The following is a 24,901-nucleotide window of genomic DNA, read 5'->3' on the forward strand; positions in this document are numbered from 1 at the left end:
TCCGGCACCATACCCATCAGACGAAACGCGAAATTGCTTCCACTTCACGCCTGTTTTCTGTGTGGTCGTGGTATTACACCGGACGAGGCGGCCCATTCGTGCGAAGATGTTGAAGCGGGCTTTACCACTGTTAATTGGTAATTTCGCAAGCAAATTAATAGTCTTATATCTACGATTGTATCAACAATTTGATTGATAGATAAAAGAAGAATAGATTTAAAAGAAAAAAAAAACAACAATAATAAATATTAACGTAACAACGAACATTTTCCTTCAATTATAATGATCGCTTCATTTCCTTTTACATTAGGGTCGTGATAAAAATAAGACGTAACATAATAGAAAACATTTCGCTACATTAAATTCTACATCATTAGTATAGAAATACTTGTATTGGGCAATAAATATTGCGCAATATTAAGGAAAGCTTATTAACACTCACGTGACAAATTATTGACCTCATGACATATTACGTGTTTACAACTTCGTACTTTATAGTATCTTGTCTTTTATGTTGTGTTGTGTTAATTGTCCTATTGACCTAAAATATTTGTAAGTTATTAGCGCGTTTAAAGTACTAAGTATGTCTGAATTTACGTCCAATGTCAGCCACGTATTGTGGTTACGAAATTTTAAGTACAAATCAATTAAGCTATTTTAAATGCTTTATCGAAAACTTTTTAAACTATCTCCAAGAACGCTCCCCTTTTTCTATTTGTCTTTTTGTTTTAAATATTCTTTCATTTTTAACGTTATTCCTGTTTAAAATTAATTGTTTTTGATAAGTGACAAGTTTAAAATCATACTAATATTATGAATGCCAAAGTTTAGAGAAGAGTCGCGGGCGAAAGGTAGTAAATTATAATTTTAAGAAAAAGGTCATCAACCTATCCTACAGAGGCACAGTATGTACTATTTCCATAGGTAATTATCAACCATCATATCTGAAGTCACTCCCTTAAGCATATTCTTTCACACAATCCATCCATACTTTCTTCACTTTCTACCTTTTTAGCCACACTTAATCTTAATAACTACAATTTTTTTACCCAAATTCCATAACGCTACAACTTGAATTACGACAATAAGGAAGTACCAAATTCCCGCAATAATCCTTTCCTACCCTCGGAGTAAAAATGTATCAGTATAATAGACCGTGAACACAGACCGTCTTAATGCGATTAGTGTACCCTCGGTACATTTGGCTGACATCCGAGGTAACATTAATATTTTTTTATTGTTATACGCAAGGAAGAAATGACTCGAACAAACAAAAGGGTCATTATCCGAAACAGATGTCGCATTAGAGCGTTTTTCATAATTACTATATCTTATTGTACTGTGCATATTTGTACAGAAGTTTTAGTAACAGTTAAGACTGAAAAACTACTGACAAACAAGTTTGTCTTAGAGCGGACGCACACCTCTGACTAAACTCTCGCACACTGTTCGATTGTCGATTGTTTCGCAATTCAACTGTTTATAGTGTGTCTAAATAATGTAGGTTAGTTTGACAATTCATTTTAAATTTGTAGGGATGGGTTGTGTATGTCATGAATTTTATCGATTTTCGATTTTTATTCGTATAGAAGTTGGAATCGATAGATTTATAGTTATAACTTATGAATTTTAAAAAACGCTGTTTTCTCAAATTAATAATGACCATAATAAATAATGAGAGTAATTAAATGTTTATTACTACTAAAGCCGTACGTAATCGAATTGGATTTCGCTATTACTTCGGTCACGCTAAATTCTCTACACTATAATTAATACTTGAATTGTCCTCTAAATTATTGACTAAGAAAATAACTATTTTAGTTGAGTTTGATAATTATTTAAATCGAATATCGACAGTTCAAAATTGTTCGCTCTGTGTGTTTTATTTGTCACTACGATACCTGTCTATTAAGTATGGCATTTACCTTCATACAAATTAAATTCGATACTTCATATGCGTCGTTTATCAAACTAATCTATCTTATTTAGACAACTATAGTTGCACAACTAAAAATCGAGTAGTGTGCGCACCTCCATATAAACTTATAGGAATGAAAGCGAGAGTAAACACTTGTGCGCACGCTCTAAAGCTACCTGTAGATACTATTTTTTTTTTACACTTTAACATACTATAAGGTATAATAACGAATGTTCCAGATTAAAGAATCAGTCTTCAAGGCCCCACAAGTAATTATAATTGCTACAATCGAGTGGCCTCTTTATACAATGTATCGGACTGATGCGTCATTGAAATTAAACCACTTACTGTGTACCGACAGCAAATTGTGTACGATTGGAAAAATAAGTTTGGTAAATTCATTACGTACGTACTAATTTGTACGATGTAAAGAGGAAAGATTTGACATTTAGTCGTTTGTTTGTGTTAAATAGGCTCCGAAATTACAGAATTGATTTGAAAAATTCTTTTACTATTAACAAGATACACTATCCCTATATTTTTATTATTATATATTATATTATATTTATATAGCTATATTTTTATTTCTTGCAGAAAACTCGCGAGCGAAAGTAAATAATATCTGTATAATAATTGTGTTTGATAGTCATATTTATTTAATTTTCCATTAGTAAAATAACAACTGCAATAGACAAATAATAACCAAAGTTAAGATGACCTGAAATAGAGCGACTAAAATGTTGTCATATTAATTGTAACACAACCACGCCCCCTGGTGGCGGGTGACGCAATAGTAATTGCGCTCACTTCCAACTAATTGCTATGACCATCTTAACTGCCAGCTGCTTTTGATAAAACCTCCTAATTGATGAACTGAACGCGTCTTTAAATGAACTTACCGTATGGGAACGCATCCTATGACACGTAATAGGACCTTTTTAATAGCAATTATTATACGTAATAGGAACGCTTTTATTATTATGACCTGAATGTTTCTTTTTAATTAAATGTAATTTTTTGATTTTATTTATGTTTCCTTTAATATATTATCAGAATGTATGATTGTATTTATAAAATAATTTCTAAATCTCAGCTAAAACTTTCTTTTACAAAGTTAACCTCGGCATTATTTTAATAAATGAATAAGTTGTAATTAAATGCGCTTTACGTGATAAAAGTATCTGTTAATTAAATGCGTATAGTAAAATCACTGTAATTTATTACGTCAATGCATAACACAAGAAATAAAAAGGTGTATAAACATTATTTTTCGAGACCAAAGATCATTCTAAGACGGCCCAATAGCAATTAACCCTGCGCCCAGCGACCGAAGTAACAATGTAATATAGTTTAATTGAAACGACCCCGACGGTGGCCGCAAACACGCGCTGAACGAACTGAATGATGTCGAATTAATGAATGAACGCGATGACTGAATGAATGAAATACAAAACGAGCAACAAATCAAAAAATTTAATGGGAAACTATTGCTATAACTACATAAAACGCGTTAAATACAAACCTCGTGATAAGACACAATAATTATAAATCAAACCGACGAATTCTTGACCTAAATTTCCTTTAAATATTAGACTAATATTCTAAATCATTCCACTCCAATTTCATCGTAGCAATATGTTTTCACGAATCAGATCTCATGAAGAACAATATTTAGTAGCTTAAATAGTATTGATGGTAATGTCAACAGATTTGACCCGCTAAATCAATGTTCCATCAGCAGTAATGAACGTTCATAATGCGCTGCCGGCGCGGCGCCACTGTGCTACGTCGAATAGAAATTAATGCATCGAATAACTGGCCACATAGAAATGTCATTGATACGTGTTAGATTGTATGAAACAATACTGGCCAGTAATAAAAAACATTTTTATTAAAATGTGGAGCGGGTAACGTTTGTATTTTTAAATTTCGAACTAGATTTAAGTTTCGAATAAATTTTATCAGATTTATGCATAGTGCAAAAACATAAAGCAATATATAAATTATTATTACAACTAAGTGAATGTAATAGTTGAAATCTCAAAAGCTGATGGCATCCGAAAATATATTCAAAATATTGACAGACTACATACGTTGTCGTAGTAATATATTGATTCCCCTCCAGATTTCAGTACGCTTGACGAATTTGATTACGATTTATTGAAAGTAAAGGGTGATCGCGGCCCGCATTATTGGGCGCCATATTTATTCAGAAAAAAATAATTGCCACTTATTAAAGTACATATGCGGGTGTTTGAAGGGTGTTGACTTTTTAATCATTATTTTGAACGCTTTTAAACTGTTAAGAACAAAATATACGAAAGTATTAAAAGTTATTCCAAATCAAAATTAGAGCGCACAGATAAAAAATCAACATTGAATCGACATGGATAAGAAAAGGCGAAGAAAGCTCGCACAAAACCAGCAAGAGGCGTATCGTAGGCAGATGTTTGCACGGAATGGAATGAATGACGAACAATGAACGAATGGTCATAATGCCGTTCTTCTACCGAATCTTATTATAATTGACGCGTACATGAGTATAAGTAAGGAATTATGATTTTTTTATAATACAATATATTAGTTTAGTAAACATTTATTTTTAAATGATTCTTTTGTGAAACAGTATTTTTTAAACTGTTAATATTTTTATGTAATTAAAGCAGAAGCTGAAGAAAGGCAATAAACTAAAACTTACTTATTTGAAGTTACACTGATACCATTTAGACATTATTATAATCTGTTATTACACTTTAGCGTTACGAATTAGTTTTATCTCTCCACAGGGTGTTAATCAAACTGAACAAAGACGGAAACAGTAGCACCCTATGTACCCGACCCGGTTTTACTCGACAATGCCTTTACAATCGTATAATCTCGTAAGCAGATCGGAAATAGCTAAACAAATTTAGAGTCGACAATAGCCCGCTGTTTGTCGCTAAGATTCCAATCTTCAGAAAACCTCGGGCCCTAATCGTGATGGGAGATGTTTTGTGTCTATATTGAACGCATCTTATACTGTATTTTCAGTGACGATACACATTACGAGTACAATGGTAATTATGTTTCTATGTCTGTACATATATGGACAACGCCTAACAATGTCAAATGCATATAAATATAGAAAACTAGCTTTCATCCGCGACTCCGTCCGTGGATTGAAAAAAAAACAAAAGTAACTCTATGTGTTTTTCCAGAATACACTGTATATCTACACCAAATTTCATAAAAATCCGCTCAGCCGTTTCGGCTACAAACTCTAACAAACGTTCATCCATCCATCTATATAGTTAAAGGTACTTAATAAAACTTTCTGGTTGTTTTCGAGCTATTATTGACTAGACGTCTGCGACTACGCCCTTTCAGAATAAAAAATGTCTATATTGTCCAGGTAATGGTCCAAGTAAATTCCTTAACCTCGAGATCCGTTTAGGTGAGGAACCTCCATAAGGAGTTAATAAAGTAAAAGATAAAATTACTAAGTTTTTAAAAAAATGCGTTAACATAAAATATTTACGCGTTAAGTTATGATGTTAATGAACTATTGACTTATTGAATGTTGAAATTGTTTATTTAAACTTGAAATTATATTAAAGGTAAATACATCGGAGAGCAATAAATTTTCAAAATCTGACAATGAGTCAATAGACACAAATTGTCCCATAAACACGTGTTCATAGACTAAAGGCATACCATAAAGAATAGGGGTTCATATTTGCTGTTTACTTGAAAGGTTCCGTATGCTTTTTTAGTTAATAAAAAAAAATTGTCTCTTCATAGTGTTTAATATAAAAAATACAGTTGTGATGACAATGTAGAGACAACATTATTTAAAGACGCAAAGAGTAATAGATTTATCGTAAGCTACTAGATTCATTACGGAACTCCAAAAATGAAAAAAGAAAAAATGTATTTAAAAACAAAAATAGTGGTTAAAGCAAAACCATTTTTATGTTAATGGCTTAAAGTCGAAATTTATATTCTCTCATTATTCTTTGAAGTTTGAAAAGATCGAGATGCGTTCTATAATGATTTGAAATAGCATTAAATGGCGCGAAATAAAAGATGGCGATCTTATTGTGTAGCGAAATTTTAAATAAACACCTTTTGAGTGGGCGGGCGAGCGGGTGTTTGTAAATAGCTTTTGTTGCATTATCACAATGAATTTGCACAACGGCCCGTGCATGTGTCAACATTTTTTTTTAATTTTACAACGGTTGCGGTGTCCAAAATTTTTATAGAAAAAGTGCAACGTTCCATTCCTCCAAAAAAAAAACCTTAAAATTTAATTTTATATTTTCATGATAATAGAAACGTTTCAACAAAAAAAAAACAAATGAAAATCGAATGTTATCTACTGTATAGTTTTAAAATTGATATATTAAAACATGCTGGCTGAAAATATTTTGTTAAAAGCAATTTATAAAAATAAATTCAAATAAGGAATGTTTCCGTGTAAGGCGCGAAGTTAAATGTTAAGGTGCGTTCACACAATACACGCGCTATCGCGACATCGCGAGGCGTAAACAACGCGCTGCGCGATTCGCGCCCCGTTACTTTACTGTACTGGAGAAATATTTGCTCAGACACGAAGCAGATTATTTTCACCTGTGAAATAATTCTACAGAAACATTGTTTATGATGAAAATTATTACGGTATGAAATATAAATCTTTTATATTGCACAACCAAGAACATTACGTACTTTTTGGATAATCTTGTATAGTTATACACTCAAAGTTAGCGACAAAATTACATTTAACTGTCAAAAAATAAAATGCACTATTCCTTGCGGTTCATTCTCTTGTTAAGCATATAAACAAACATAAAACTCGTCACACAACTAAAAAATGCAACTCACGCCTATAATGTCTACAGACCATTTCACTCGACAAAAGAACAATGCGAGGCGGCAACTGGGTTATAGTGTCGCGACACAAGTGTCACGGTGTCAGATAATGTCCGAGTGCATAATACCTTGTCAGGTGCTTTATCTGATATGCGACTAGGATTGTGTGTACACGCCTTTATTATAATAACTAGCTTACTCCCGCGACTCCGGAGCGAAATAAAAAATTAAAGTAGTCTATGTATTCTTCCAGACTATTTACATCTATGAGAAATTTCATCGAGATCCGTTTAGACTACAAACTCTAACAAACATCTGTACCAACTATAGAAAGATTTGTATTTTTGTATGTATTGAAATAACTCAAAAACTACTGGGCCGATTTTAAAAATTCTTTCACCGTTATAAAGGTAATTTATTTGTGAGTAACATAGGCCATATGTTTTAATATTTTTTTAATTTAAAGCGGGTGATTTCGCGAGCAACAGCTAGTATAAAGATATAAAATAAAGCACATCCAACCTTCCTAGATTTATACGCTGCAAAGTCGATGCAAAATTGCCAACATTCCTATACAAACGAATACAAATACTAGCGACCAGTGACCAGCAACTGGACGATAAAGTGCGGAACTATCGAAATCGCATAAACACTAACGACTCGTCTTACTCGCAGACTATCGCCGCAATACTTGAACTGAACATTAGGGTTGTCACCTGCTATTAAAATATACTAACCACTAATAATATACGATAGTTACTTGACACAAAAAATCACTTGACAAAAGTTAATCGATAACATATAAATACAAGTTTTATTATATACATAATTCTGTTACTAATGTTATAAAGAGAATATATTTGATTTTTTCTATGTATTAAAAAAAAACTACTGAGCCGATTTTAAAAATTCTTTCACCCTTAGTAAGGTAATTTATCTGTGGGTAACATAGGCTATATTTTTTAATTTCACATTAACGTATTCGTATAAAAATATGTTTACCAGTGTAGTAGCTATTATGGTAAGTGTATGAATTTGTATGAGTTATACACTATTCTTTTAAATAATTTAGTAAAAAAAATAAATGTAAAATGACAATAAATATCATGCATATTAAGTGAATATACACACATATATCTAAACAATAATCCGAGAGTACTTGTAATTTTTTTAAACTATTTATTGTCAACCCTACGTCCAACGTGAGGCGCATCCTTGTGATAACATTAATGACGCCGTAAACTAAGCTTCGGTGAGAGAAGAAGATAGGAACGCGGAAGAATTAATATTATAACGACGGGAGTAAATCACTTGCACAGTATCTGATTAGCTAACGAAGATTGCATTTAGTGGTATACCTTGCAATGCATAAATTGGGTTAGATTATTTTTTTATTTCGAAATTACAATGATTTTCAAATTAAACATTCAATTGTTACCTTGTGAATAAGCAGGACTAGATGTTATTCCCGATTTCGTTCGTGTAAAATTAAAAAAATGTCAATATAGCCTATGTCATTTAGTGATAATGTAGCTTTCTAATGGTGAATTAATTTTTTTAATCAGTCATGTAGTTTTTTTTAGTTATTTCTAAACAAATACAAAACCAAATCACAAATGTGTCCGTTTTTTTTTTTAGATTTAAATATATTTTTTTTAATAATTGACCAAAATTTTTATTCAATTATGTCATATACAAGAAACTGTTAAGCTGCAAAATGTTAATGTTACATTTCTAACGATAGCTTATACTGACCTTGTTTGTCTTTGTTTTAATAACCAAAAACATGTAGCGCTTTAAAGCGTTTCTAAAAATCGGTTAATTATGCACCTTCTGTAGCCAGATGGGTCGGATTCATCTGAATAACAAAGGAGATTGCTGGCCGCTGAATGTAGCGGAAAAAGATAGATTGACATACAGGGATGGGGGGATACAGGGTTCGAAAGAGGAGGGGACTTCAGGGTAAGTGTTTAAAGAGCTGATTGGATTTTAAATTTACAATTTTATCAGACGCATGTGAAGGGTTGCGGGATTCAATGGATGTGTTAAAACGTTTTATTCAGCGCCATAGACGAATTTGTGCGAATAAATTGGATTTTGAACGTGTTTGTACTATTTTTTTATTTGTACCATTGAAAACAATTATGGAGACATCTATAAATTGTAATAATACGCGTATATAGATTATTCCTCGTATAATTAAATGCAACAGTTTCTATAGATGGAGGTAGGTATCTACATATCTCCAAAATGGCTTAACAGATCTCGATGAAATTTGCTACAAATGTAGAGCATAGTCTGGAAGAACATATAGGCTACTAAGTTCTTTTTAATTCCGCGCTTTGGATATCGGTGGTTTAGATGGATGTTTGCTAGAGTTTGTAGCCTAAATTGCTGAACGAATCTCGATGAAATTTGGCATAGATGTATAGGTTCTGGAAGAAAACATAGGCTACTTTTTTACTTTTACTACTAAACTGATTACAAAAATCTTTCACCATTAAAAAGCTAGGTTATCAGAGAGTAGCATAGGCTATATTTTTATTATTCTTTTTAGATTTCACGCAGACGAAGTCACGAGTAACAGCTAGTAACATATAAAATTATATTTACATACATTTCATTCGTTCCGTGAATTTTAATATCACACTATTCAAGTCACACAAGCCGGGAGCGGTTTTTTGATGAATGAATACATCTGAGCGGGGAGCGTTGAATGATAGAGTGAACGAGATCGCAAAGCGTCGTACAACAAAAGGGCCGATCTTTGCACTTTGACATTTCGCGATATAATCACGTACTAGAGGCTCTCACCAGCGACAATACCACTCGATGTCACTCCGCGCGGATATCGGTGAGTATGCTCATCGCGACCTATTGTCTATGGCGACGCTTTTTCCAGTTTTAGGGTTAATAGGAGCGATTGAAGCACAATGTATTGGGTTTGTTTGAACGATCATTTCGCTGTTGAATGGGATCGATAGAAAATTAGTTTTGGTTAATATGTCCTTCATTAGAGTGTATTCTTTTGAGTGACTTTTTGTAGCATTTTGATTAGTGTCGTGACAGTATACCTATATGATACACAAACGGCTTTGCTCTCAGAATTTTATTCCATGTATTCCTTTTGAATACACACCTGGTTCTGCCGAACAGATCATAGACAGATAGATACATAGAAGTCATATAAAGAGGAGTACACGTAACGGGAGGGCGACTGTGGTCCGAGTTGCAAAATAATGATCGTTGCAGGGTTGTCACAAAGGTTATAAAAATTTAATATATTTTTTTAAGTACCATTTTTTAATAAACTGTTACTTACAGCGATGTATACCGTAAAAGTTAATACATTCGAAATGACATAAGATGTTACAAAAAGTAAAGAATTAAATTTTAAACCCATATAATTAAGTTAAGTATAAAAAAGAGCGAGTTAAAGTTTTAATATGAGAAGCGAATTATTGAACTTAAATATTTTTTTAAATTAATGTATTTTGTTCAGCCCTAACTCAGCAATGGAGTGAAATAGAGCCTCGCCTACACGTCATGGACGAATGGAGTGAAAAAATTCCAGTTCAAAAAGCCACGGCAGCCTCTGGCAAAAAGTCGCCATTGTCGTGTATGTGGTGATATATGTACGCATGAGTTTTTTGTCACAGACTAAAAAATGTTCTGTTGAACACGAGTGCATATAGCCTTTATAAATTACGTACTTTTTTCGATGTAGCGAATTTAATTTAGTACTTCGCTTGTTTCGACTAATTTTTACTTACCCCTAGAAGCTCTGGCAAAAGTTACGCAACACATTACTTTAAATAACATTTTTAAAGTTCCGAAAATTATGCTGTGAACAAACTAGCTTTTGTCCGCGACTGAATTGAAAAAAAAAACTACATAGTAAGTTCTAAGTCTATGCCTTTTTCCAGACTATGTTCTACATCTGTGTTAAATTTCATCGAAACCCGTTAAGCAATTTTGAAGGTACATAGTAACAAACATACATCCATCCAAACTTTCGCATATATGAGTATAAAATATGACAGTTTTTTGAGTAAACACAGTTTACAGCAGATTACAAAGGATTGCGTAAATTGTGACAAAAGCAAGAAGAAATAAAACAAACGACGTACGAAAGATTTTTTTTTTTCATAAATAAACCAGCGTTTGACCACGATTGCACCTAAACTGACTGATGACGCGTTTGAAGGACGTTACGCGCTAACTCAGTAAGTACCGATTCACCTTGCCCTTAAAGGCACACAGTTATTACTCGATAGGAACACTGACGCCGGCAACTTGTTCTAGAAGTCCAAAGCCTAAAGCGTGCCATAGAGTGGGATAACAACAAAGATGGTGTATATTACAAATGTTAAATACGATATGTTAAAATGATTACAATTTTAATCGTAACTTAATCAATGCGGTGTTCATAAAACGATGTAATAATAGATAATCGATTGTTCAAACGGGGGTCGCCACAATGGGCTCGCCTGCGGGATTCGAGTGAAATACTTTTTTTTGTTGACGCGTGTCGTAATATGACACCATTGTAACAACACCCTCATTAGGGCTGTCCATAATTATTTAATGTGCGCATGTTCTATGAATTGAGTTATCGAATTTTTTAAATTATTTATAAGTTTTTTTTACAATCGATTGACACGAATTTGTTTTTCTATAAGTAAGCTGTTATTTTTATGTTTTAAATTTGTTTTTAAAATGAATATTTTCTCGTATACGAAATTTAAAAATAACCTTAGTATAGATACAGGGGATGATATATTACTCTAACTAATAACGTATTTCTTTCAATTCAAATTATTAAATAAATAAATAACCAGTTATATACACTAAATTGCAATTATCTTTTACTAATAAAATGATGTCAATATAAGATTAAATTTAAGAACATCTAAATAAAGGGAATAAATCAATAAGCAGGGTTTTTTATAATCATTTGGAATTAATAAAAACGTCAGGCGTAATAAAGCGTGTTGGCTAGCATGCGGGTTGAGAATGTAATAGAATTGAGAGGCCGTGACAAAAAGAAAATGGCGTCGCACCCTCAGCGAGAGTCAGCGCTTTCTGAACGAGCTTAAACGTTGAAAACCCAATTTGACGGACCGATTAACACGCTTATATCCGAATTTACGTACTATGATTGATTGCATTGCATTTTGTATATGAAAATAGTGAAAAAAATCGGTATTCTCATTTAAAATAGCTTTCGCTCGTGACTTCGCTCGCGTGGAATTAAAAATAAACAAAAGTAAGTAGTCTGTGTGTCCTTCCAGACTATCCTCTACATCTGTGCCAAATTTCATCAAGATCCGTCCAATAGTTTAGGCTACAAACTCTGATAAACATCCATCTATCTAAACTTCGGCAATTATAATGATAGTAAGATAAGATTATTTAGTTTAGATTACTTTAAATAAGTGCGTAATCATCTTGGAAGTATTCCAGTTATAATCAATCGTTAAGTGGAAACTAACAAAGTATCTAGCGTTGAATTAATCATTAAAAATCTTTACTAAGACACTGCTTAAGTGACCATTAAGTGCGTAAGTTCATCTTTTGTTTGGAAGTATATCTTTTACGCGTTGTATCTGGCATCAATCGTGGCTGCATTGTCGGATATTCTTGGTCGGTGTAAGTCGTGCCGAGAGCTCCATTGTACTCAATTCGGGCCCCCAGTTAATTGTTTTTAATTCGCGGGCCCTGTAGGTTTTAATTACGCCCACGGTGCGCTAATGGCAGCGCTTCGTGAGCGACCGATCGCGATGTTTGTCGTAGTGTACTATTGTGCACGTAAGTGATTGACAATTTTTTTTTATATTAAAGCGGTTTGGAAAAGTAAAAAAGTTTTTATTCATGCAATCTAAGTTCGATGATTGATTTATTTTATTCTTATAATTCTAGCAACTCGTAATATCTCAATATTATTTTACTCTAACTTCATACATCCATTATTATTTTTATTTCCACGTTTTTTTCGTTTGTTACTTATCATAAATGTCTTTTAAGTAAATAATATTACAGTTAGTATAGCAGTATATTTGTCTTACTAGTTTGTTTTCTTTAACAAAACGAAAAGACAAAACGTCACATATTTGTTGTGCGTGCGAGTGTACCGCGCGTACAGGTAGACTAGTACAGTGCGGGTCCGTCCTCATTTGGTTAATTCAGTCTCTGTTCAGACCCTCAATTAAACAGGAACAAGGACAAAAGAAGAACTTTGCGTTGGTCGCGCGTTGCGGGAAATCACGACCGGCTCAAATTAACAATTGCCCACAACTTTTAATGAGCTATTACGTTATTATCGAATTCTCCGTTACCTGCTGTCTTTATGGTGCATCTTTTAATTACTGTCTAACTGAAATACTTACGTTTATTAAAAAATTATCATCATCATCTCCCCTGCCTTATCCTACTCCCGTAAGGTCGGCGCGTTTATTTAAAAAAAATTAAAAAGTATTCTAGCGACTATTGTTTTTTAAGATACTAAAAAATTCTCAACAAAAAAAATGTACCTTTGACCTTACATTGCTCCTTAACAGTAAACTTTTTATTATTTTATCGTGTACTAAAGATGAAGCGTCACTGGTTAGGCAATCCGATAAGCGATCTCTTAACAAAACGGCAACCCTAACACAAGGGGCGACCCTATCTCTGACCGCAATCGCAGCCGCGACTTTGCGTTGCAACCCTATAGTACTCGCGATATATGTCTTAAGATAAATCACGTGATATTTTAATAAATAATTATAACAGATAATGTTTCTTGTATTATCGTCGCGTAGTAATTCTAGGAAAAAACCTTTAAGACAGTTAAAAGTGTTAGTTAATTAATTAAAGTTGGGTACAAAAATACTTGTGACTTATCGAACAGGAAAAATGTTTTCTTAGGAAATTTTGAAAATTAGAGAGTAGAGTTTAATAAATGTAGCATTTTATAGATATAAAAACAACTTGTATATCGTCAGATTTATCCGTCGAAAAAAATCCCGTGTGCGTAACTTTTTAGACCCAAGGGTTGGGATAATCGTATCAGCGACGTCACTTGCAATGCACACCCCTGCAACACGCGACACCCCTGACCACTAATCAATGCTTAAAAAGAATCGTCAACGCTCTCATTTTCAATTGAATGTGGGGGCGAAGGTAACATATAACCATAACAAAAACCACACAAACCAGTCATCAGTAAAACGACACCGAGAACCAAATTGTCACTCTTTGACAAGAAAATTGGTACTTCTATTTAGCAATGATTATATGAACAGGCAATGTAAAATTAATATACTCTTTGGCAACATTTTATTTAATAAAAAATGTGATGGCGACTAAATTGCATGCGTTATTAATGCGTTATTGTGCGTTATTTTTAGGCTTTTTTGATATTATAAGACTTATTTTGTCAAGTATTGGAATGTTACTTAATGTTTACACATGCCTCTCTCGTAGTGCCAGCCTAGGAAATGTTTTTTTTTTATATTATAATATGGCAAACGAACGAGGCCATTTGCATTTGCCGAGAAATCGAAGCGATCGCCATATACACTCGCAATTGCAGATGCGTTGTCTACCCTTAATCAACTTAGAAGGAGACGCACATAAAGAGGATATTTCCTCTTCCTATGCGACTCCTGCACCGTCAAATCCATCCCTACCTATCCTTACCGCATAAGAAAATGGTGGAGAGGAAAGGAACAAAATGTAGGGTTCTGGCAAAATACAAAGTGTACTAGCAATTTACACGTCTAATCCCAGCCTTAATCTGATTGTGGCATTTCATATAAATACGTTTGTTTCAACTTTAAAAAACAAATCCCATATAAAAGTGACATGTATCAAATATTTGAAGTACGCATCAGTTGTCGTGTCAACGGTATTAATTAATTCGTTATAGGGCGGGACGCTGAATATTCATGTGGCCACAGCTCGTTAGGTCGTGGTCAGTATTAACAATCTGTCGCTATAGAGGGTCCGAGGGACTTGATACGGAATATCATATAGCATTCAAAAGCGTCGGTGGATCAGGCGTTAAACATGACTTGTAGTCTCCAGGTCCTCTGTTCGATTACCAACTTAAATGTTTATAGTTTTTACACTAATGTGACTTCTAAAAATTGTGTAAAAGAGCAAATACAAATTCTCGCCCGCGCGACTCCGTCCGCGTGGAATTAAAAAAATTAAAGTTAGTAGCCTATTTCTTCCAGACAATCCTCTATATTGCCAAACTCATCTATATCCGATTAGGCTACAAACTCTAACATCCATCCATTTAAACTTTTGCAATTATAGTATTTGTAAGATAAGTATGTTTTTTAAACTAAATAATGATAATTAGTTGACATTTTTATTTGATTACCAGGATGTTGGTAATGCCTTTACAATACCATAAATCGCAAAAAACATAATTCGTCGATAAAACGTACTAATGATGTAAATTTAAATATTTTATTATATTTGCTACAATAAAAATTATTAATAATAAATATATTATAATAAAGCGTAAACACACACTTCCTTGTTGCCTAAGATGTCAGCAATTACAGCATATTTTTGAATAATAATTTTTTTTAATAAAATGCCGTACACCTACGTCACGCTTTAGGCTGTATATTTTCACGCCGTTAAACATAGGGGTATTTTGGATAAAAACCCTAATGTGGGAAAGAGACCTTAAGTTGCTGCCAACATCAAGAAAGTAAGGTTTGTCTTGTCGTGTCATTTTGACATTTGCTATTGATAATTTGACAAATGTAAACAATAAAACAAAATTTTCACAATTTCATGCGGGTGAAGCCGCAGGGGAACAGCTAGTTAATAAATATTTAGAAGCCCACAATAAAACCAACCGTTCTGTGTTTTTTTTCATCAGTTTGACAGTAATTTTGATAGTTGACAATGTTAACCACTTTCAGGGCCCATCACTAGCTCACTTTGAAACTCGAAAAGTAGTGGCGTTAAATGTGTTAATAAAAATATAGTAAAAAACAGCTCTAGAAAATTCATATAAAGAAGTTGAACGATCCCTTCGTTTGCTAATGAGCAAATATGCGAGCAAACAGGAGTCTTGTTTGTGACGTCACATAACACTTTGATCTTCTGGTATAAATCAAGATAAATACACATACGTATATCTCCTCAGAAAATCGTTAATATTGTTGCCTAAATTAAAAGTAGCTTTTCAAATAAATTTATTGTAACTTTCTATTTATTAATTACATAATAAGGTATCTATACCAATTTTATAAAGAGGAATTTGTATTTTTGTATATATTGAAAAAACTCAAAAACTATTTAGCCGATTTTAAAAATTCTTTCACTATTAAAAAGCTAAGTGTTCGCTGAGTAACATAGGCTATGTTTTTTAACTACTTTAATTATACCACGTGAATAAATTCGCGAGAAACAAATAGTATATCTATATTTGTAAACACGAGAAATAAAAACAATTGAAACACAGGAAGCCTAATTCTAATTTCAAAATGCATTTAAATATTACAAAGCATAATTGTTTCTTTCAAAACTTTATAATCTTGTTTTCGGAAAGGCAATTAAATTATTTTTAGCATTTTCAATCATGACAACCCCGACATCGTTACGTTGAAAATAATTAATTATACCTCCAGACACGGAGTGTGATAACAGATTCTGTTTGGTAATATGGTAATACAATATTACCAAACGGAATTCGTTATGGTAATGGTAATTTTAATGTTTAAACTTGTAACTTTAGAGTAGCTTTCGCCCGTGATTTCTTTAGCGTGGAATAAAAGAAAAACAAAAGAGAGTAGCCTATCTATTTCCCCAGACTGATCAACATCTGTGCCAAATTTTATTGACATCTGTTCAGCAGTTTACCATTCATCCATTCCATTCCATCCATCTAAACTTTACTTTTATATTATTAGTGTTTACTATTATTTACTACGTATTTAAACTCCGGTAATGGACGTACCAAAACATGCAATGCCTACGTTTAGACAGAGCTATAAGCAAATATATAAAACAAAATATATTAGTATCTTATTTCAATTATAAAAGTAACAACGTTTGTCAGATTCAACAATTAATACGCGTCAAAAAGCTAACCTCATAAGAGGAATACGACACGAAATAATTACTACAACCCCCTACGGACGGACAAACCCTACGGGGGATGTCTTTTTATCGGCGGGGGACCGCAAATTTCTATTTGCATATCTCCGCTCACATAAATCTCCGTTTCACTTATTAGCTCCCTTTTCCCTCCGCGGGTCGAATGCCACTCGGACAAAGTTTGTTCTATATCTGTTTATGATTTTACGAATCTGACTGTGAAAGATAATATTTGCTATTTAAATTACAAAGCTTAAAGCAAAGCTGTAAAGCTTAAAGTTAGATTACAAAGCTAGGAAATGTGTAACGTAGAACATGTATTTCAAGACAGGTAATAATTAATTAATTGTACCTGCTTTATTTTATTTTATACTAGCTTTCGCCCGCGACTCTGTCCGTGTGGAATTAAAAAAATAAAACAAAAGTAAGTAGCCTATGTGTTCTTCCAGACTATCCTCTACATCCATACCAAGTTTCATCGAAATCCGTTCATTAGTTTAGGCTACAAACTCTAACAAACATCCATCCATCTAAGCTTTCGCATTTATAATATTAGTATGAAGTATGATTTCCAATTTTAGAGGTTGTAAAAAATAAAATAAAGCATAGCAACACTTTAATATTAAGATTAACGACTGAATACTGAAAAGGCGTTTAATTTAACTGCGCCTATCTCTATTAGGACACGCATAATCCAAATTCCATTAAAATTTTGTTATCTGTCAGATTGTAAGCGAAGTTTACGAATCGAAGTGTTAGAAATTTCAGTCTTCGGTCGTTAGAGTTACATAGTATTAGTAAAATGTCAGAAAAGAGACAATTTAATTACAGTTGACACAATATAATATACTTTCAATAACAAAAAAATAATAGAAATGTGAATTTCGCGATGAAAATTAATCGATTTAATTTTTTTATTGTTTTTTATTTTTACCGACGAGCTATGCAGAGAATTTCTAACTACAAAATATGTTTATTACATTATGACAATATCAGTATAACATTAACTACAAAAATACAATATAAAGTGAAATATTAAGGTTCTGTCCCACCACTGATAAAGGCTCAGATAGGTAAAAAATGACGTCACTGTCAAATAAGAGAACAAAATCGTGTCAATCATTATTGGATTGTTATCAGACAATTTACAATTTGGTGGGACAGGCCCTTAGTTAAATAAAAATGTGAAATGAATACTTACATGTAAGCGTTGTGCCGATACCATGCGCCTCTCGGTGATTAGTTACAGTAAAAGGGTTAAGTGGCCGTTACTTTGGATGGAAAAATGCTCAGAAAAAGAAATGAAAGGTTAGTACGGTGATAAAATTTGATACAAATTGACAGTAACCTCCACCGAAACCCAGAAAGACAAACAAATCATGCATTTTATAGACATAAGTAAGTGACAAGTGAAAAAACATGCAAAATGAAAGCATTTACTGTAAATTTCTACTTTTATAACGCTAAAAAGAAAACACTAGTGCCATCCCTTTCACACCCATTGAAAAAAATGAGATAGCAACATATTTGGAATACTGCAATGAAATCCATTGTTAAAAAGCTAATAAATAAGGTAATAATAAAACAGTATTGACGTTTATGATAATTTACACCGTATACCGAATGTTTCGTAAAAAAAAAACGTTTGAAGTCAAAAAAAAACTTTCGTGCGAAAAAATCTGTATGCTAGTACTCGTAGTAAATATGTCGACGAATTAATATTTTACAAACAAACACATTCGTCTTTAACACAAAAAATGCACATAGATTTTTAACGTCTTCCGTAACCAACAAAGGCAAATTATAATAATCAAGTAACCTTCACCAGTCACACAAAAATAGGGATCCAAAAAAACAAATAAAAAGAATATTTACCAAACACAATTGAAACAACATTATGGTGTTTAAATATTTTAACAATAAGTAATACTTTAAAATTAAAACAAAAAAAAACTGTAAACGAATTTATTAAAAAAAAAACTTCTGTTATAGAGATTTCTTTTAAAAAAAATTGCTACCAACATACAAGATTATTAACAGAAAAATCAATTTGTCAGATAGATCGAGGTCCGGTAATTAATTCAATCTTATCGTTTCCGTGTCGTGTCCGTGTCGTATATCACTATGCTACGCCTCCAGCACCGCCTACAACATGTTCGCAGATTTATCTGAAGATAATCTTCGGTACATACTAGACAAAGATTTTATGTCACTCAACGTGATGAACAGACTTATGTCGTCTCCATTAAGCGATGTTAACAAGGTTCGAAAGACAAAACTATATCTAAACTAGCTTTCGCCCGTGACTCTGTTGGCGTGGAATTAATAAAATCAAAAGTGAGTACCCCATGTGTTCTTCCAGACTATCCTGTACACTACATACTAAATTTCATCGAAATTCGTTCAGCCGTTTAGGCTACAAACTCCAACAAATATCCATCCATCCATCTACCAAAACTTTTGCATTTATAATATTAGTAAGTAGTAAGATTGTATATTTATTTATTCTAGAAAATTCAAGTATTTGTTTCTGTAACCTTTACTTGAAGTGAAAAGAGAAAAAATAAATTATTTTTAAAACAAGTTATTTGGTAAATAAGTCTTAAATTAAGGATTTTTCTATCATTGTTCTTATCCTATTTCCCGTCAGCAAAAAACATAAGACCCTTTAGGGTGGACATATCCGCCTTTTTACTTAAATAAAATTGGACATCCCCCACACGCTTTCACACTAATAATATTTCTGAAGCAATTGGGTCCAGGCGACAAGAGTCGACCAAATAAAATTCAACGGTCAAGATGCTGAAAGGTTTATTCACCAAAATAAAAAGACCTGCGTTTCATAAAGCGTCAATACATTCTTTAATACATCGAATAACTTCATTGTTTTCCTAGAGGTCAATGATTGTTGGTCGTCTGATAGGAATGTGTTTTGATGTGCAGTTGGTTTGTTGAGAAATGAACTTTATTGCTTTGTGTTAAGATGTATATGGGTTTATAATAGTTTGTAAATGGCTAATGTATATCAATTTCAGCAATAGAGAACGTGACGTGAATCTGTATTGACGGACCTTACTAATGTAGAGTGACCATAAAACTTAGCAAATAAAATCAATAGATAATGAATTTTAAAGAGTACTATCGAATCGACGAGACAATTTGTACTATTCTTTGACAATTTCCGCCTCTATATGATCTCGTAGAAGACAATTTTTCAAACAATACATAATTGTATGCAGAATTGGAAATTGAAAAGTAATACAAAATCGGAAAATGAAATCGTTTCCTATGTTAAAAGAAGCTTCGATTTTATTCAACTCTGTACGAACAACACTAATTTAGTTAATTTAAAAACAATTGAATTGTATTTAAATATCTTTCAATTGTTTTAAAAACCATAAAATACTAAAGTGTCAACACTACAGCAATGAAAATGGAAAAAATTACAATTACCCAACTTGGCAGAATGTCTTATAACCTTTGTGTTTTAAAACAATAAAAAAAATACTCATAACCTTAAAAACAAAATGTCAAAAGTAAACCAACCAGTATCAAATGCTATTGGATTAATTGAGCAATAAAAAAAATCACTCCGTACATTACGAAAAAGTCGAATTGGGGGATCGGGCAACACTTCATTTCACGCGTTTTATTCGAAAAAAGGGCCCGTGAGCGAGGCACTCGATAAATCTTATGGCGGAAACATTTTTTTGTTCGACGAAAATAGTTTCCTCTGTTCGGGGGTGAAGTATTTTGTAGTATGGGTGCGGTTGCCCCTGATATTTGTGGTGTTCAGTTATTAATCTTTTCTTGTGTTTGGGAATTTCGTTTGTAATTTTTCTTCGATACGGACAATTGTAATGGAGATCAAACGATTTAGAACTTTACTAATCTATGACATTTTTTAACTTTTAAAAATTGCATTACTTATTACAATGTATTCAGTAATTTTGATTACGTTATTATTTTTTTTATAATATAAGGTGACAAACGAGCAAGCGGCCACCTGAATCCACCGAAATGGAAAGCGATCGCTGCCCATAAACATCCACAATTGCAGATGCGTTGCCTACCCTTGATTGGCGGAGGAGGAGACGCACATAAAGAAGACATTTTCCATTCCTATGCGTCTCCTCCACCGTCAAAACCACTTTTCCTTCCCATCCTTTCCTCTAAAGAAAAGGGTGGAAAGGGAAAGGGACTAAAATTATCTAAAGAATGCTTTTGTAAAACTGAAAATCGTATAGCTATATTGTTATTAACTGTGACATTGGTCCAAATGTTTGGCAAACTTTAAATATTATGGATATTGACAATGTTGGTTCAAACATTTGACCACGAGTGTAACTGACAACCAACTTACTGATTTATTTGGCCCAACCCCCGGAATGAATAAACAACCACCGGGAGAACATTTATCTCTATTTTTGTAAGGAACCGTGAAATAAAAGATCTTAATACTTTATTTATACAAAAACTAAAGATATTTTAGTATCAATTTTGTTTCTGTTAAATAATTTTCTAAATACAATTTTTTTAAGGCAAAAAATATTTATCAAATTATGTCACTTGGTTTAAATTAAACAACCAATCGAGCTTTTAAGAGAAAATTCCGAACCAAAGTTATCACAATATAAGGCGATTAACACATTATAATATAAACTAGTACTAAATAACATCGGAATTAATTTAACAAGCAACTGTATACTTATCGAAATATTTTAATTCCCATCAAATAAACCATGATACGACTTAAACTATCGTTTTTCAACCATTAAAAAATACTAATACGGTTTAAAACATGCCACCGAAACAAAACCTGCAATAACTTTAAACGAAGTTTACGCCAGAGATCAAAATATAATGGTCAATCGATTATCGGTAGGTGTTAAATTCGTTAACGACACCTATTAAAAAAACAACTTTAATTGCCTTTGAAAAATAACTTCATAAACTTCCGGTTAGTTAATTTAACGTGAAAACCGAATTGATCGTAACGACATTTTTATGTTAATAAAATAAATATTTTATGATTTATATTTGGCAAGAATTTTACAATTAAATAAATATTAATGTTACATTTTAATCCGAGAAATTAATATTTATATGACTATAAATTATTATTTGTGTAAATCATTTTAGAAATGTTCGAACTTAAATCATTCCCGCGACAACAAAAAAAAAAAAAAAAGAACTTAAATCATTCTTAAGTATATCGAAAAGAACTTGTTAACTTTTACAGTTACGTTGTTGAAAAGATGAGTTTACATTTTGTTAAGTATCTAAAATTATTTAAGCTGTAAATCGATACTATTATAATAAAGCGTAAACACACACTTCTTTGTTGCCTAAGATGTCAGCAATTATAGCATATTTTTGAATAATTCTTTTTTTTTAATAAAAAACCCTAACCTTACGACACGCTTTAGGCTATATATTTTAACGTCATTAAACTTTGGGCGTAAATCTTTTGGATAAAAACTCTAATGAGGGAAAGAGATTATAAGCTGCTGTCAACGTCAAGAAATCAAGGTTTTTTTAAGTAAACAATAAACATTTCCTTAAATCTCGGATCAATTTATGTTTTTATACAATCTTTTAGCGGCCCCTCACACCGTGTCCCGATAAATAACCAGCATCGGCCAAAGTGAAACGACTCACGTACGCCGGGGTGCATAAAAAATAAGCTCTCAAGTAAGTGCGTTTTCACACTACATCCATAAGTAATACTAAACTATAAATCTCCCTAAGAGCCGTTTGTACAATTTCGCACTTTGTTTTTTTTTGTATTTCTGTGACGAAAAAATCTAATGTTGTCAATTTGTTGTTGGCGATGTTTTTTTGTTATAACTTTTATATGGGATTAAATAAGAAAAAACGGTGTCAAAAGTGCCCGTAATTACTTTACGTTTAGCCCTTCTTAAAGAGGCCTTAAAGAGGCCATTGTCGTGCATAACGAAAAATATATCTAGGATATATAAACCATAGTCACGTAAAGACCATTAAAAATCAGATAGAAATGGTTTAGGGCCAGTCCCACCACTGGCTGATAGAGGATGGGATAGCTTAAAAATGGCGTCACTGTCAGATAAGGAAACAAAAGCCGATATTTCCATCACATTTTACACGTCCGATTGTTATCAGAAAATTTACAATTTGGTAGGACAGGCCCTTAATGTTGTCTATATTAAACCTATGTACAAAGGTAGCGTCATAAATATTAAGGTATACATTTATTATATTAATAAGGAATGTGATAAAGGCGTCGTTCGTATTGTTCCATACTCGATTAAGCTTCTCTACACAAACGTCGTGAGGCGAGCCGACACAAATTTATAGGTAAAAGTTCGCGACCGGCCAACCGGTCTACTAACCCTAGACAATATAATCCAGACTTTAAAACTATTAACATAGAGTCCTGTTTTCTATAATATATTAGAAAGCTTATCAGATACTTTCTTAATTGTACTCCAGACTTTAGCTAAAGGAATATTAACTTTATTAAATTGTGTTAGATATCATTTTTAATTGCATGTAAATATCGACCTTGCCGATGGTGGATCGCTCTCACCTCAGGGTTCACGTGTGAATCGACATTAACCTGCTAAATTAAGATGTACTACAGGTGTACCAAAAAATTTCTGCGTTGATGACTTTTTTAATTGGACGCGTTAAGATGTTGAGAAGTAATGGGGAGCGGTGTTTAATTTTTTAATGTTACTGATACTTGTACGGGTCAAGACCTTTAGAACAATGTTTAGAAATAAATTATTAAGGTAGCGTTAAATTCACCTTTATGGTTTACACTGATATATAACAGTTTTCTAATTGTAAAATTTGCAGTATGTATATTAGCATACTGGAATATATTTTACCGTCTTGCAGTATCGCAATTACTCTGTGGCATATATGGTAGACATTGATTTAGTATAGTCAGTGTGAGCGTAGGAAATGCATGCATCTAGTTGGACATAAGTTTGTCTTCACAGTACAGTTTGTATGGGATTTCTAATTCTAACCAGTGTTCAGCGGTCGCGCTTAGCACATTAAAAAAACATAACATTAAAATATAAGTCTTACTACTTACTGACAATGTTACCTTTTTAACAGTCAAGTATTTTTTAAATTTACTAGTTTTTAAGTTAAAATAAAACATGCAAATATTTCCCCTGTTTAAAATTACGGATAAATACTAAAATATTTCACTATGTACCAGAGCTTTAAACGATAAATCTTAAACTCCAAATTACGTTAAAAAGACAGATTATGGCGTTTACAAAGCGAGTTAAAATTAGTTTCTATATTTGGCCATAAATGTAGATGTTATGTAAATGTTTAATCAAGATTAAATATATAAAAGTACATTTTTATTATAAGCTTTGTTTTAACGAAATTATTAAAGTCTTTTAGGGTAGGCTCCGAGCCCCTCGGTGGGGACATATAGTGAACTGGTGGTGGTGGTGATGTATAATTCAAACCAATAGTAAATTAATTGTATTACACATTGAGTTGTTACAATAGTGAACATAACACTAGTGTGGACATAACTTAATAGACGTGACTCGACTGATTGCGTCAGCTATCCCCTCCCCCGACCATAGACACCTGTCGACGTCGCTGACAGAGCGTGGTGTTGCCCGTTCAAGTTTTAAACTATTGACAGCTGTTATCTGTACAATCGAGATGAACGTTCAGTTTAAACGCTAGACGACACGTTTAAATCCTGATTAGTGGTTATTCCTACTATATGCCCGGTGTATTGCTTTTGCCCGCTACTTTGTCTGTGCGGAATAAATCTGATACTAAAAATAGTCTATGTTACGCAGTCGTAATGTAGCTTTCTAATGGTGAAATAATTTTTGAAATCGGTCCTGTAGTTTTTGAGTTTACACGTAACATACAAGAATTTAAAAAAAAGTCGACTTTTATAATTTTAAAACTCGTATAACCATTTCAACTGACGTGAAATGAAACTAAGACATAACTGTTCAGTTGAAATAGTGTGAAAAAATGCAAAACTTCCAA

At 32.7% G+C, this 24,901-nt stretch overlaps 1 protein-coding gene across 1 annotated transcript in view; it reads right to left on the reverse strand.

Annotated features, from left to right (window-relative positions):
• Window positions 1–24,901, reverse strand: part of LOC106104738 (COUP transcription factor 2-like) — a gene marked incomplete at its 5' end in the record, with an annotated part of 43,598 nt that overhangs the window by 1,513 nt on the left and 17,184 nt on the right. The gene's annotated exons all lie outside the window — the stretch shown is intronic.

Source organism: Papilio polytes, unplaced genomic scaffold (genome assembly GCF_000836215.1).
Source record: "Papilio polytes unplaced genomic scaffold, Ppol_1.0 DF823399.1, whole genome shotgun sequence".
In the NCBI taxonomy this organism is placed as follows: Eukaryota; Metazoa; Arthropoda; class Insecta; order Lepidoptera; family Papilionidae; genus Papilio; species Papilio polytes.